We start from the raw sequence: 13,595 nt of genomic DNA on the forward strand, positions 1-13,595 counted from the left end.
AAGCGGAAAACATATTGTATAATGACAATGCTATTGTAAATTTATGATCACAATAGCATAAAAAAGGCACTTCATTCATAGAAGCACTTTTTTCACTTGTCATTTTGCCGTGCTTGAGCACGCAAAATCTCAGCCCTGTTATTCGTAAAATATAATCGCTTCCCGTTTAAAAACTATAGCCTCGATATTTTTGTATTAAGATTTTCGTCTACATATGTGTGCTTTATGCTATCATACGATGATTCAAAATAATCTGAAAAGGTCTTTCCATGGTACCTATTCAATTCATTCGTTTCATTCCTTTGGATTCTGGTGTATCCTCCAAATATTAATTTTTAAACGTAATATGGTTTTAGAAAACAGTAAAAAGATCTGGCGAGTATAGGAGATGTTAAGAAATTGTTATTTTCTTCTTTGAAAAAAAAAAAAAAAACAACGAAATCATCCACAAACAAAAATAGAAAATCAAACGCACTTTCTTTTCGCACGAATCTTGAGTCAAGATTTCTGTATCACTATTTCCCAATCAATTTCGGTTTGAATAAAGGATTTTCAGCCAAAGACTTTAAAATAATTTTCATCTATTTGAATGGTTATTTCATCATTTAATATTTCGCTTTTCTCTTTAAACTGCTTTATGCTACTTGAACGTTGTCGTCTGGATAATTCATCATCTTCATGTCTTTTTCAATATTTTAAACGTTTAAATTGTGGATTTTTTAAGTTTTAAACAAAATTCAACGTGTTGTGTTCCATCTTGAAAATCACGATACGACAAAAAGGAAATTTTTTCAACGAAAACTGAAATAACTCATCAATAACTACTCGACGCTACATTTAAATATTTGCACGTTCAAGACAAACGTCGATATCAACTAATTTAATAATTCTCCGAGAGAATGCGCTAGTCGTACTTTTGCAAAAAAATTAATTCGCGATTTTTATTTGTCACATTGTATTTTGTCTTATTGTATACATTCCTTATTATAACATTTTATATTTAAATAATCAGGAAAAAAATAATGTTAACTAAGTAAATTCTTATATTTTTATTTCTTTTATTACACAATTTTGAAACTTTTTTAGTAAAAAAGATAGATTATATTATATTATATAACAAATAATGGGATTCAAATTTTTTAAACTTTTGTTTTCTGATTTTGTGTAATTGTATTACATATCGGGTACATTAATTTAACTGATATAAGCTGATTAGTTTAATGGTAATTATTTAGTATAGCGGACTCAGCTCCAATGATGTTGACCTTAACATATGTTGTCAAGGACATAATCCTGAGTAACTTTTCCTTATAACTTAATCGGCGGTCATTGTTTTTAAAAAGTTATTAACAAATAAAATTTAAAAAATAAAACGTAATTTTTACACGTAATTTTAGGTTTGTAATTTCCACGCAAGAAGCGAGGTCCATCCGTATCAGGATCCTGATTTGAATGTGAAATAAGGTCTTTACATAATATACGGGACATATTACAGGACACAGTTCCGCCCCCCCCTCTCCCCGTACGGGGAGCTTCACTTCCGGAAGATATAATCTAACCCAAACCTACTTTTGATTTAAAACTGAAATTTGGGTCGCGAGTTACGTTGTATAACTCAAACCAAATTTTCGTTTTGAATCTAACTTTAACTTTAAATATCTTAAAAATTATAAGAGACCGCCGATTAAGTTATAAGAAAAAGTTACTCAGGATTATATCCTTGACAACATATGTCAAGGTCAACGTCATTGGAGCTGGATCCGCTATACTAAATAATTATCATTAAATGTAATAATTTTTTTAAATAAACTAATTAACAACTCATGAAATATTTTATTTTAAAAAAGTTAAATAATTTGTGTGTAGCAGTGAAAAAATTTGCTATTAGTAATCAGTTTATTAATATTAACTGATTATGTGATTAGATATACAAAGTGTCCCACCTAAATTGGTCATCCCCTTTTATCTTTTAAAATAAAAGAGATAAATCGTGACAAATATATATCAAATTAAATGGTTCAAACTGAACTCTATTGTGAGCCTGCATGGGCGCATGCCACATTTATATATATACACATACATTTAGTTATATTATCTATTTATTTATTTATTTATATTGTTGCGTCCTTGGATGTGCCGTCTCCGAGAGATCGTCTCTGCCCTTGTTGATCAACAAACTCCCTTGGCAACGCGCTCCAGGGACATCCAGGGACGCAGCAATATACATACCTTTCTTTATTCGTCTCTGTTAAGAAGTAAAGTATATTTTTGAGCCATTGAGTTATGCACTCTCTCGACTACATCCTCTATTGAGAAGAATATCTAGTTAATTTTAAGTATTACACTATCAAGAAATACGGTAGTATATCGTGCCAAATTACGCGAAGTAAAGATCAAATATATATACCAAATAGCATTCCGACAGATGGAATAATACAATGTAACAGATCTACTATATTAATTAATGATACTGAAACATGCTTCATCTATTTCAAGTATTAGCATCGAAACAAGAATTGACTACAATATGTTGATTTGCAATAAACATAATGCTATAGGCTTTGTCAAAATCTTATCAACAGCTTAAAAAATTCTTCTAGTTTCATTGAAAAATAAATGTATATTTATAGCGCAGCAACAGCGAGGCACCCCGGATATCTATACGCGAGTCGGATAATTAAGAGTACCTTAGATTATCAGATCTGAATAACAGCTGAACTGATCGAATTTTTGATAGGCTTAATCAGTAGCTTGAGTTTGATTCATATAAGGAAAGTGTCTTTATTTTCGCTCTGCATGTTCTATACAGCAGAGATATTACGAAGCAAAGTCGAAATATGGATATTTTCATTTAAGAAACGTCACCGTTATCGTCACCATCATCGTCACCATCATCATCCCCTTTACCGCTATATATGTACACAACATATGCAATAGAATATAATAGTTGTGCTACACATACATATACAGGGTGTCCCATTTTAATCTCCTCAGGCAAATATCTCAAAAACCAAGCCCGGAAGAGAAAAATGTTTCAGACAAAAATTGTTTGGTTTCGAGGGGGCCATAAGATGGTGACAATGATTTTAACTTGGAAAATCATTTGAAGGTCATGTACAGGTCAACTTTAAAATCTTAAATGGAAACCCCCATTTTTTATTTAGTATTCTTATAGCTAACATCGAGAGCTTTCCAAAACACTATAATAAAGTATTTTTTTATTAAGTACTTTTTGAATTATTTTATATTTTAATCTGACATATTTTGATATAAAAAATTAAATATCTCGTAAAATATTTAGTTTTTGATAATCTTACCGTAATACTTTTATGTACAGAATAATGAGACAAATCAATTAGTATTAAAAAAAATTTTTTTTTTAAGAAAATTATTTACAATGTATTTTTTTAAACAATTATTTATTTTTTTTGGCACTAATTAATTTGTTTCATTATTTTGTACATAAAAGTATTACGGTAAGATTATCGAAAACTGAATATTTTACGAAATATTTTATTTTTTATATCAAAATATGTCATACTAAAATATAAAATAACTCAAAAAGTACTTAATGAAAAAATACTTTATTGTAGTGTTTTGGAAAGCTCTCAATGTCAGCTACAAGAATACTAAATAAAAAATGGGGGTTTCCATTCAAGATTTTAAAGTTGACCTTTATATGACCTTCAAATGTTTTTTCAAAGTCAAACCAATGGTACCATCTTATGGCCCCCTCGAAACCAAACAACTTTTGTCTGAAACATTTTTCTCTTCCGGGCTTGGTTTTTGAGATATTTGCCTGAGGAGATTAAAATGGGACACCCTGTATATACACGTATACAATACACATGTAATAATAACAGTGTATTCTAGTACGTTTGGCGTCTTTGACGAAAGATTGCGCTAATAGCGCTTCGTGATGTTACTGCTCGCATCCATATTTGCTTTTGATAGATATAGATTAAGTTCGCAAAATGCCAGAATGCAATGTTCGTACGCTTTTATTTATAAAAAAGTGAAGCTACAAAATTCTTCGTAATACTTGTAGATAGTTAGATCTGGTATATTTTATTTATATTAGAGAAAAATAAAACATTACAAAAGTAATTCATGCTATGTGTAAAAACAGAAGAAAACATCGCAATACATATGTTTATAAGAAAGAGGTATTCTATAATATATTTACTATAAGATGTACGTGCGTGCGTGTATTCTATACCTGATTCAACTATTCAGAAGTAGCACGAAGAATTTTGCAGCTTTACTTTTTTATAAATATAAAAGTGCTGCGTTATATAATGTTGCATTCTGGAAAATTTAACGTCAAATACCTGTCAAAAACCAGTATGGATAACTGCAAGCAGTAAAATATACACTCAAGAATCTAATATATTTGAGTGTATTTGTTAAAAGAGTGTCATCATATAGTTATTTGTCATTATATGTAACTAGATAAGTATAAATAACATTGGTGAAATGCAATTTGTAAGATTAATGCATGGTATTATGAATAATTTATAAATATACATTTATTTTTCAATGGAACTAGAAGAATTTTTTAAGCTGTTGATAAGATTTTGACAAAGCCTGTAGTATTATGTTTATTGCAAATCAACATATTGTAATCAATTCATGTTTCGATGCTAATGCTTGAAATAGATGAAGCATATTTCAGTATCATAATTGAGTATAATAGATCTGTTACATTGTATTTTTCCACCCGTTGGAATGCTATTTAGTATATATATTTGACAGATGAAATTTATTATTAAAATTGATATTATTGATTATTTTGTTCTTTTTAGTATCGAGACAAGGATTGGTTACAATATGTTGGTTTGCAATAAACATGTTGCTGCAAGCTTTGTCAAAATCTTAACAGCTTGAAAAATTTTTCTAGTTCCATTGAAAAATAAATATATTTATTATAAATATTTATAAATTATTTTAAAAAATAGATAGAAATAGAAATAGAATATAAATAGAAATTTATAAGATTTATACACATTAATCTTACAAACTGTGTTTCACCAATGTTACTTATATCTGTAACTGCTTATGATGCATGACAAATAACTATATGATGGCAATCCTTTGACAAATGCATTTGAATATATTGGATTCCTTTTTACATTTTTCGCTTTTGATATATAATCAAGATACAAGACGGATTAGTCAGACAGTTTATAGCACAGCACAAGCGTATAATAATATATTTTAATTTTAATTATAGTAATTTTTTTAAAAAAGAATGTACAAATAGAGTAATTATGCATAAAGTGGGCAACCTCACGGATGTCCTTGACCTTGAAAAAAGTGGCGGTCACGATCCGTGCAAAAGTTATGAAGCATTAATATAAGCATAATCATATATAATTACCCATTTATCATACTTAATTATAATCGATAACACACATACATCCGTAATAATCATTAGTATTAAATTGTTGTTTGTATAGTCATTGTAAAGTGAAGTTGGAGAGGGAGAGACGGACTAACCTAACCCAAACCAAATTTTAGTTTTAAATCAAGAATAGGTTTGAATTAGATTATATCTTCCGGAAGTGGAGCTCCTCCCTAAGGATTAACATAAAAAAAGAATAATTATAAATCCTAGAATATCTTTGATAGAAAAATAAATGTGAAAAGTCCTTTTTCAGGACTCTATTAAAGAAAACTGAATAGAATCGTATACATTAGAGCACTAAACATATACTGTTCTTGATATGCCTTTTGTATACCGTCTAATTCACTCTTTCCCATTGAATAATTATTCAATTTTATCTCGTTGTGTAATATCTCAAGCATATACGAAATTAGTTACAAAAAAGGACCGGTAAGGTATAGAATGTCGTATGTTATGTTATATATCACGCACATATACCTAGCCAGTCGCGCATGCCCACACACTCACACGTATAAATATACCAAGTACACTCAAGGGCAGGAATGGTATCTCTAGATAAACGGCTAGATGTATACATGTATGATAGCCGAAAGCGATGTCCAACCAGCGCGATGTCTTATAACTGTCTCACTCGCATTCAATTGGAGAGAAACAGATATAGGACATCATTAATTGGTATTACGTTTTGCATTGCTTTATCTCTTGATCATAAGGCGATAAGGATGCAATTTCGGAACGCCTCCTACTACTTTCTCTTTCGCTGCATGATTTTTGCGCTTCAAATGATACATACATATACATACATGAGCGATCCGTATGTATGCGTGATATTTTCGATTCTCATACATGTATACATCTAACCACCGAAGGACACCAGTCCTTGAGTGTACACATAAATTGTTATGTTATATGTAAATTGTTATATGTATTTACCTTTGACTATATACTTATAGATTGCTAACGACCCCCACTTTTCCCATTTAAGCAATGTGAAATGCCGCGATCCAAGATTTCAGCGTCCCTAGACCCCAAATAGCCAAGCCAAGAATTAATAATCGTATATTTTGACTATGAATTACTTGCAAGAGAAGAATTTGAAGTGAGAAAAAGTGTTATAACTGAAATAAAAAAATGGTTCGTTATTATTTATTATTAAAATTTAAATTGATTTAAAAATTTAATATGAAAAAAAGCAATAAGTACTCTATTAAAAAAAAAAGAAATCAAAATAATGCAATAAAATATACTTGAAAATAAAAAAAATTAATAAAATAAAAAACGCAATCTTACATAAAAGAATATAAACAATTTTTTATTATAATTTACAATTACTGTCTTTTGAACAAAATTATTTTCGTTAAATCTTTTCAAACATAAGTCAAATTTTCACATAAATTCTTTTCCAAAATAATAGAATTTTATTTTTAAGCATAATTCTATTATCGTTTTTATTACTTCATATTTGTAATTGTTTAACAAGTCATGCACAATATTCATTACGTGCATATTAAAATTGTTAGAAAGTTTATTCAGATTTATATTTCTTATCACATTTGACTAAATTTTTGGAACGAGTATTTCATTTTCAATTTATTTTCTATCCTATAAATATTAAATAACTTTTTTGTTACACTCATTATAGCGTTATATTTCAATTCTTTTTCTTGCAAATAATTTAAAGTCAGAACTCAGAATAAGTGATTCATTTAATTATTAGTTCTTGGCTTGGCCATTTGGGTCCTGGCGGTGCTGAGATCTTGAATCGTACAATGGTTGCCCATTAGCAGCCTAAAGGTATATAGTCGAAGATATTTACAAAAATTCACAAAAATAGTGATATTAAAAAGTTGCGCTAACTAAATAAAAAGAATGTTCTTCCAAATGGGACACCCCGCCAACTGGGATGAAACTTTAAGTAGAGAGAACTTACAAGTAGAGAAATTAAGATACATTCCCAGCAAGCAAAATGATGCAAACTTTGCGCAAAGTTTGCAGCAAACTCGAGCATGTCTTTACTTCACAGCAAAATTGTGACAAGGTGTATCCACAAAAAGCTTAGCTTTTGCTGGCAAGGCTTGTCGCAATAGTGTGACGCACATTTTATGCAAATAATAAAGCAAACCTTGCGGTGCACGGCATGACAGCAAATTTGTGGCAAGAACAGGACAAACCTTGCTGTGCACGGGATGACAGCAAATTTATGGCAAGAATAGGGCAAACCTTGTCGGGCACGGCATGACAACAAATTTGTGGCAAGAATAGAGCAAACCTTGCCGTGCACGGGATGACAGCAAATTTGTGACAAGAATAGGGCAAACCTTGCCGTGTACGACATCATAGCAAATTTGTGATAATTCTCTGTATAGAATGATTCAGAAACTCTGCGACAAACTCTGAGGAACGATAAATCTCGCAGAGAGAAATATTTTTTGTGAAGCAATCCATCATGTTTTTTGATGCGTTGTTTAAAAATATGCGACCGAGCAGACAAGAGTCTTAAGTGGCATTTATTATAATTATATGAGATGATGATAATATATGAATAATTGAAAATGAATTCATAATATAATGAATATATGAATTTTATATATATATATAGATTTACATTTTAAGTAAACAATAAAGGGATGATTTAAACTTTTTTAGACATTTATCTGCCCGATCTAAGAGAGACAATCAGTCCAATATCTTAATTCCCTATGTTTGGGATTGTATTAGTAATTGAACGGATAGAAATAATTATATTTTTAATCTTCTGTCAGTTGCTTTTTGCAAGCTTTATATACTTCTCATGACTAAAAATAAAATACGAGATGGATGCATATAGCGCGTCGCATAACGATGAACAAACGAATTATCGGCTGAATACTATATTTTTGTAAAGTTTGTAATAAAGTAAAGTTGTAAATTTGCTGTCATGCCATGCATGTCAAGGTTTGCTTTGTTATTTGCGTGAATTTTGCATCTCGTTGTGCCAGAGTATACTTTGTTCTGTTCTTTTCGTAAATATGTTATCATATTGTGTACAATAAGGTTTGCACTGTTCTTGTCGTAAATTTGCTACTATAGCGTGTATAACAAAATTTGCTACTAATTGATGTGAAGTTTGTGTTACACCGTGAATAGCATCATACGTGTTCTTCTTTGCGTAAAATTTACGAGCAAGCCTTTTTCTATTATTTACAGCATCGTGAGAAAAAAAATTTTGCCGTCAATTTGCTTCAAACTTTTTGACAAACCAAAACAAGACAAATGTTTGCTAGACAATTGTTGTCAAAATTAAAGCACACCTGTCGCAAAGTTTTGGCAAAACGTGATTTTAACATTCTTGGCTATCTGGGTCAAGAGATTATATTAAACCCAACTGTCAAAGTCGTATATGTGGGTTTTGTAGGGTTCAAAAGTTATAAACAAAAATATCACTGAGAATCGTAAAAATCGACAAAAGAAAATCCAACTCCAATGACCTTGACCTTGACATATGTTACCAAGACTATGTCTCTGAGTAACATTTAATAGATTCTGGTTGTCACTCATTGTTTACGAAAGAACTATGAACAAAAAAGTTTTTAGAAGCTACCTGTAAAAAAATGTAATTCTTTATTTTCGTGTTGCCAAATACATGCGTGGATACAGTGGGTTTCGCCCCTCTTACGGTGGGCTCCGGAAGATATAATCTAACTCAAATTTATTTTTGATTTAAAACTAAAATTTAATTTGAAGATGGATCTAGCTTTGCATGGAAAGTTGCAAACCCATGTGAACTTTACTTTGTCTTGTAAAATACATGTATAGACACAGTGGGTTCTGTCTCCTGCCCTCCTCCCTCCGGGGGGGCTCCACTTTCAGAAAATATAACCTAATCCAAACTTATCTCTGATTTAAAACTAAAATATGATTTGGGAGTAAACCTAGCTTTACGTGGAAAGTTGCAAACCCATTTTGAATTGTAGAAATATGGACCTCGTTCCGTACTGAAGTGTTTTTTTTCTCTAGGAAATGGATTAAGTTAGGTTAGTTTTTTTGGGGTGGGCGGGTGAAGGGCTCCGTCCCTCCTGGATAAATAAATGGATAAATTACATATAGGGGAAAGTAAGATAAAACCGGGTACCTTTTTGGATTTGTCTTCCTATAAAAAATCTGAGAGTACAAAAAATTTTGCCGACCGTTAGTAGTATTTAGTGAACTTTAAATTATAAGAAAATAAGGCTAGTTGCTGAAAAAAAATGTTTGGTTACCAAGAATAACAAGATTTTGCGGAGAAGTCAAAGTATCCGATTTTGTCCTATCGGTAAAGTCAAACTGAATACTTTGAATAATCTGAATAATTTGAAATTATGCAAAACACCGTGTAATTACAAAATCTAGATTTAGTTTAATCAACATACAATATAAAGTATTCTGTTGACAAGAATCACAAATAAAGATATCCTCTTGTTCGACATTGCTGCAGGATTTTCTTATTTAATTTTTTAACTTTAGGGATTTCAAAAAGCTTTTTTCTTAGTAGTTTTTTTTCCGAGAGTTAGTTTTCGTTTTCAACTGCTTTTTGTAGAGACACAAAATCAGGATAATAGTTCTTTTTTCATTATATCAAATGTATAAGTACCCGGTTTTGCCTCAACACAAGGGAAGTAACAAATATGGCGGTTGTATATTCCGGTGTACAAAGTGCCAATCAAAACTGATGTTATATACTCTTTAATATGTACAGAATGCAATGCTGCACTTACCGAAACAGATGCTCTATATAAAAAAAGTGCACAACGACTTGATTCTTGTCTCGATATTGATATTTGTGGGCTAAAAACTTTGAACTTCTATTAAAAAAGAAATATTGTGTGCACAGAAGTACGGCTTATTTTAAAATAATGATGGCGTCAATCTATTAAAAGCTATTAAATGTTACTCAGGGATATAATCTGATAATATATGTCCAGATCAAGGCCATTGGAGTCGGATTTTCTTTTGTCGATTTTTACGATTTTCAGTGATACTTTTGTTTATAACTTTTGAACCATGCAAAACCCATATATATGATATTGACAGTTGATCTTAATATGATCTCTTGAAGCTACCTGAAAAGATTCATCCTAATCGGCGGAGTGCCCCATTTGGAAGAGCAGCCCCATCTAACGTAACCTATTGCTATTTTTAATTCCAAATCAACCTAACCTATTGCTATTTTTAATTCCAAATCAAATAAATAGTCATAATGTAAGACAAAACCTTGAATCCAAACTGGTTTTTATATTGGCAGACATTATCATACCTAATAGCTAATAGGATCAAGCTTTGGCAAATAGCGATAACCTCTCTCTTTCTCCCTCTTTCCCCCTCTCCCTCTCTGCCCCTCTTTCCCTCCCTCCCTCCCTCTCTCTCCTTCTCTCTCTCTCCCCCCTTTCCCCTCTCTCTCTCATATATTTAACGTAATTTTATCTTTTGATCACGTATTTTTGTAGTTTAGAGATAACGAATAAACTGGATAAATTTATTAGTGCCACAAATAAAATTTTTTTTAAGCATGTGTGTTATCGCTCAATTACTTTTAAAATTTTTAAATTAAATATATAAATAATTATAATATAATATAGGTTTGGGAAATAGTATAGCTAAAAAATTTGTTATTTGATGCTGTGTATCAATATATTTTTCTTTTTACTGATATTCTTAAAAATATAATGGAGCTTCATTCGAGTATTAAATACCTAACAAAACAATCAGAAGTTTACTTTATTTTGCTTCACGGAGAAAATTTTATATTAAATATTACTATAATGTCGCAGTAGCTGCGGACCATCAAAAAATTATAAGTTTAAAGTGTAAATGGTCATTATTTTAAAAACAATAAAGCAATTTTTTCACTTTCTCATAGTAAAAATGTTATAAAGCAAAAACTTACTAGATAAAAGTTATTTCCAAACAAAAATAAAAAATATCAAGTAAATTTTTAATCCATATCATAGTAAAAATAACCTTTTTCCACTTTAGAATATGGCTTGAGCGTCAGTTTCACAAAAATTACTTTATCTATGTGATAAAAAGCAGTGTTGCCAAAAGCCGAAATCATTTCAAATTCGGTAATTGTTTATTAAAAATTGAAGGAAAAGGGGAAAGCGATAAAAGTTGTTTTCAAGAATTAGCCAAAACGCGCAAATCTTGTAAACACTTGTAACGGTCGCAAGTACACTTTTGGCTTCGGTTTGCCGTTCAATTGCTACAGGCTCGACAAAATTTGCACGTTTTGACTTCGGCAACTGTTCGCCTTAAAGCTTGCTTTGGCTGTAGTTTATATTATAGAAGTACTGTGAAGAAATTAAAAAAAAAGAAAAATATTTGATAAGTAATTATTCGATTTACGCTCTTTATCATTTATTATTTATTTATATTTTTCTATCTGATTTATTATTTTTAAATATGATGTATCTCATCTATTTATAATTAATATCTCTGAGCTGCTGTTAAATTAATTGAAATTATATGGAAAAAGATATAGAATGGTTTAATAAAATACTGTACACTTTTCTTTTTTTCTATTTCTTTTATATCTTCTATCTTATTATCAGTCTTATTGTTTTGATCAAATTTGAAAATAATTTTGTGGGATGATAAAATGATTGTGTGAAATAATAAAATAACTTTTACAAAAAATACAATCATGTACTTACTGGCAGGTACTTATATTTATAATTAATTCTTGTATTAACATCATTTTAAAACGTCTTTAAGATGCTAATGTGATTTTCTTATTTGCTAATGATATTTTAAGATATCATATTTAAGATATCTTAAATATAAACTTATAAATTCAACTATAAATACCATTTCTTTCTTTTAAATTATATTGCGTTTCTATTATAATATAGATATGTTAAACGAATAAATATGCCGACGTTTGCATGTGGACATGAGAACAATAAGGAAAACATATCCGAATTTATATTGTTGTTCCAATTGTAAAAATTGAGATTTAGCATTATAACGTTTTACAATTATACATAGATAAAGATTATAACTTTGCCCCCATGAATTTTTACTATGGCAAAAGATAAAACATTAGATAAGTGTTAGTTCTAAGTTTTACTATGTTATACTATAATTTATTCTATAAAGTCATGATGGTCCACCGATAATATAAAAAATAATAAAATGTAATTTAAAATTATATTATAAATTAATATAAAATTTTCTCCGTGCTAGTTAAAGGAGCGGTGCATTTGGACACGTTGCAAATGGACACGAGACTTTGCACACGATTCAATTGAACACAGTGCATTTAGACACAATAATTTTGGACAGTAGCTTTTGTACACAAAAGAAAATTCATTTAGACACCGTTTGGTTGCACACCGATCAATTGCACATCGTTCAGTTGCACACCCTTCAGTTGAACACATAAAAATGCACACTGTTTAGTTGCACACAGCTCAGTTGCGCACCGTTCAATTGCACAGCGTTCAGTTGCACATCGTTCAGTTGCACACCACTCAGTTGCACACCGTTCACGTGCGCACCGTTGAGGCCGCGTGCAATATTGACGCCGAGTATATTGTTTAATAGGTATAAAAGAAATGGCGACCACAAATTTTAGTTTTAAATCAGAAATAGATTTGGGTTAGGTTATATCTCCCGGAAGTGGAGCCCTTCCCGTAGGACGGGAGAAACCCACTGTGTCCACGCATACACTTTTCCATGTTTCTGTGTATGTATATTGTTTAATTGGTTTAAAAGAAATGGCGACCCCAAATTTTAGTTTTAAATCAGAAATAGGTTTGGGTTAGGTTATATCTTCCGGAAATGGAGCACCCACGTAGGGGGACGGAACCCACTGTATCCACGCATACATTTTCCCATGTTTGCGTATGCAACTGAACAGAGTGCAAAGTAGCGGTGTGCAACTGAACGATGTGCAACTGAACTGTGTGCAACTAAACAGTGTGCATTTTTATGTGTCCAACTGAACGATGTGCATTTTTATGTGTTCAACTGAAGGGTGTGTAACTGAACGATGTGCAACTGATTGTTGTGCAACTAAATGATGTGCATTTTTATGTGTCCAACTGAACGGTTTTATTGAATCTAGTGAAATAACTAAAATCGACCATAATATCATAATAATAACAGTGAGAAATAAAACTTATCAATCTTAGAAGATTCTGCCAAGAAAAAAAAGATAATTTCTTCTTAT

The sequence above is a fragment of the Polyergus mexicanus genome, unplaced genomic scaffold, assembly GCF_030449975.1.
Source record: "Polyergus mexicanus isolate NDT 795.1 unplaced genomic scaffold, iyPolMexi1.0 SCAF_6, whole genome shotgun sequence".
Taxonomy (NCBI): domain Eukaryota; kingdom Metazoa; phylum Arthropoda; class Insecta; order Hymenoptera; family Formicidae; genus Polyergus; species Polyergus mexicanus.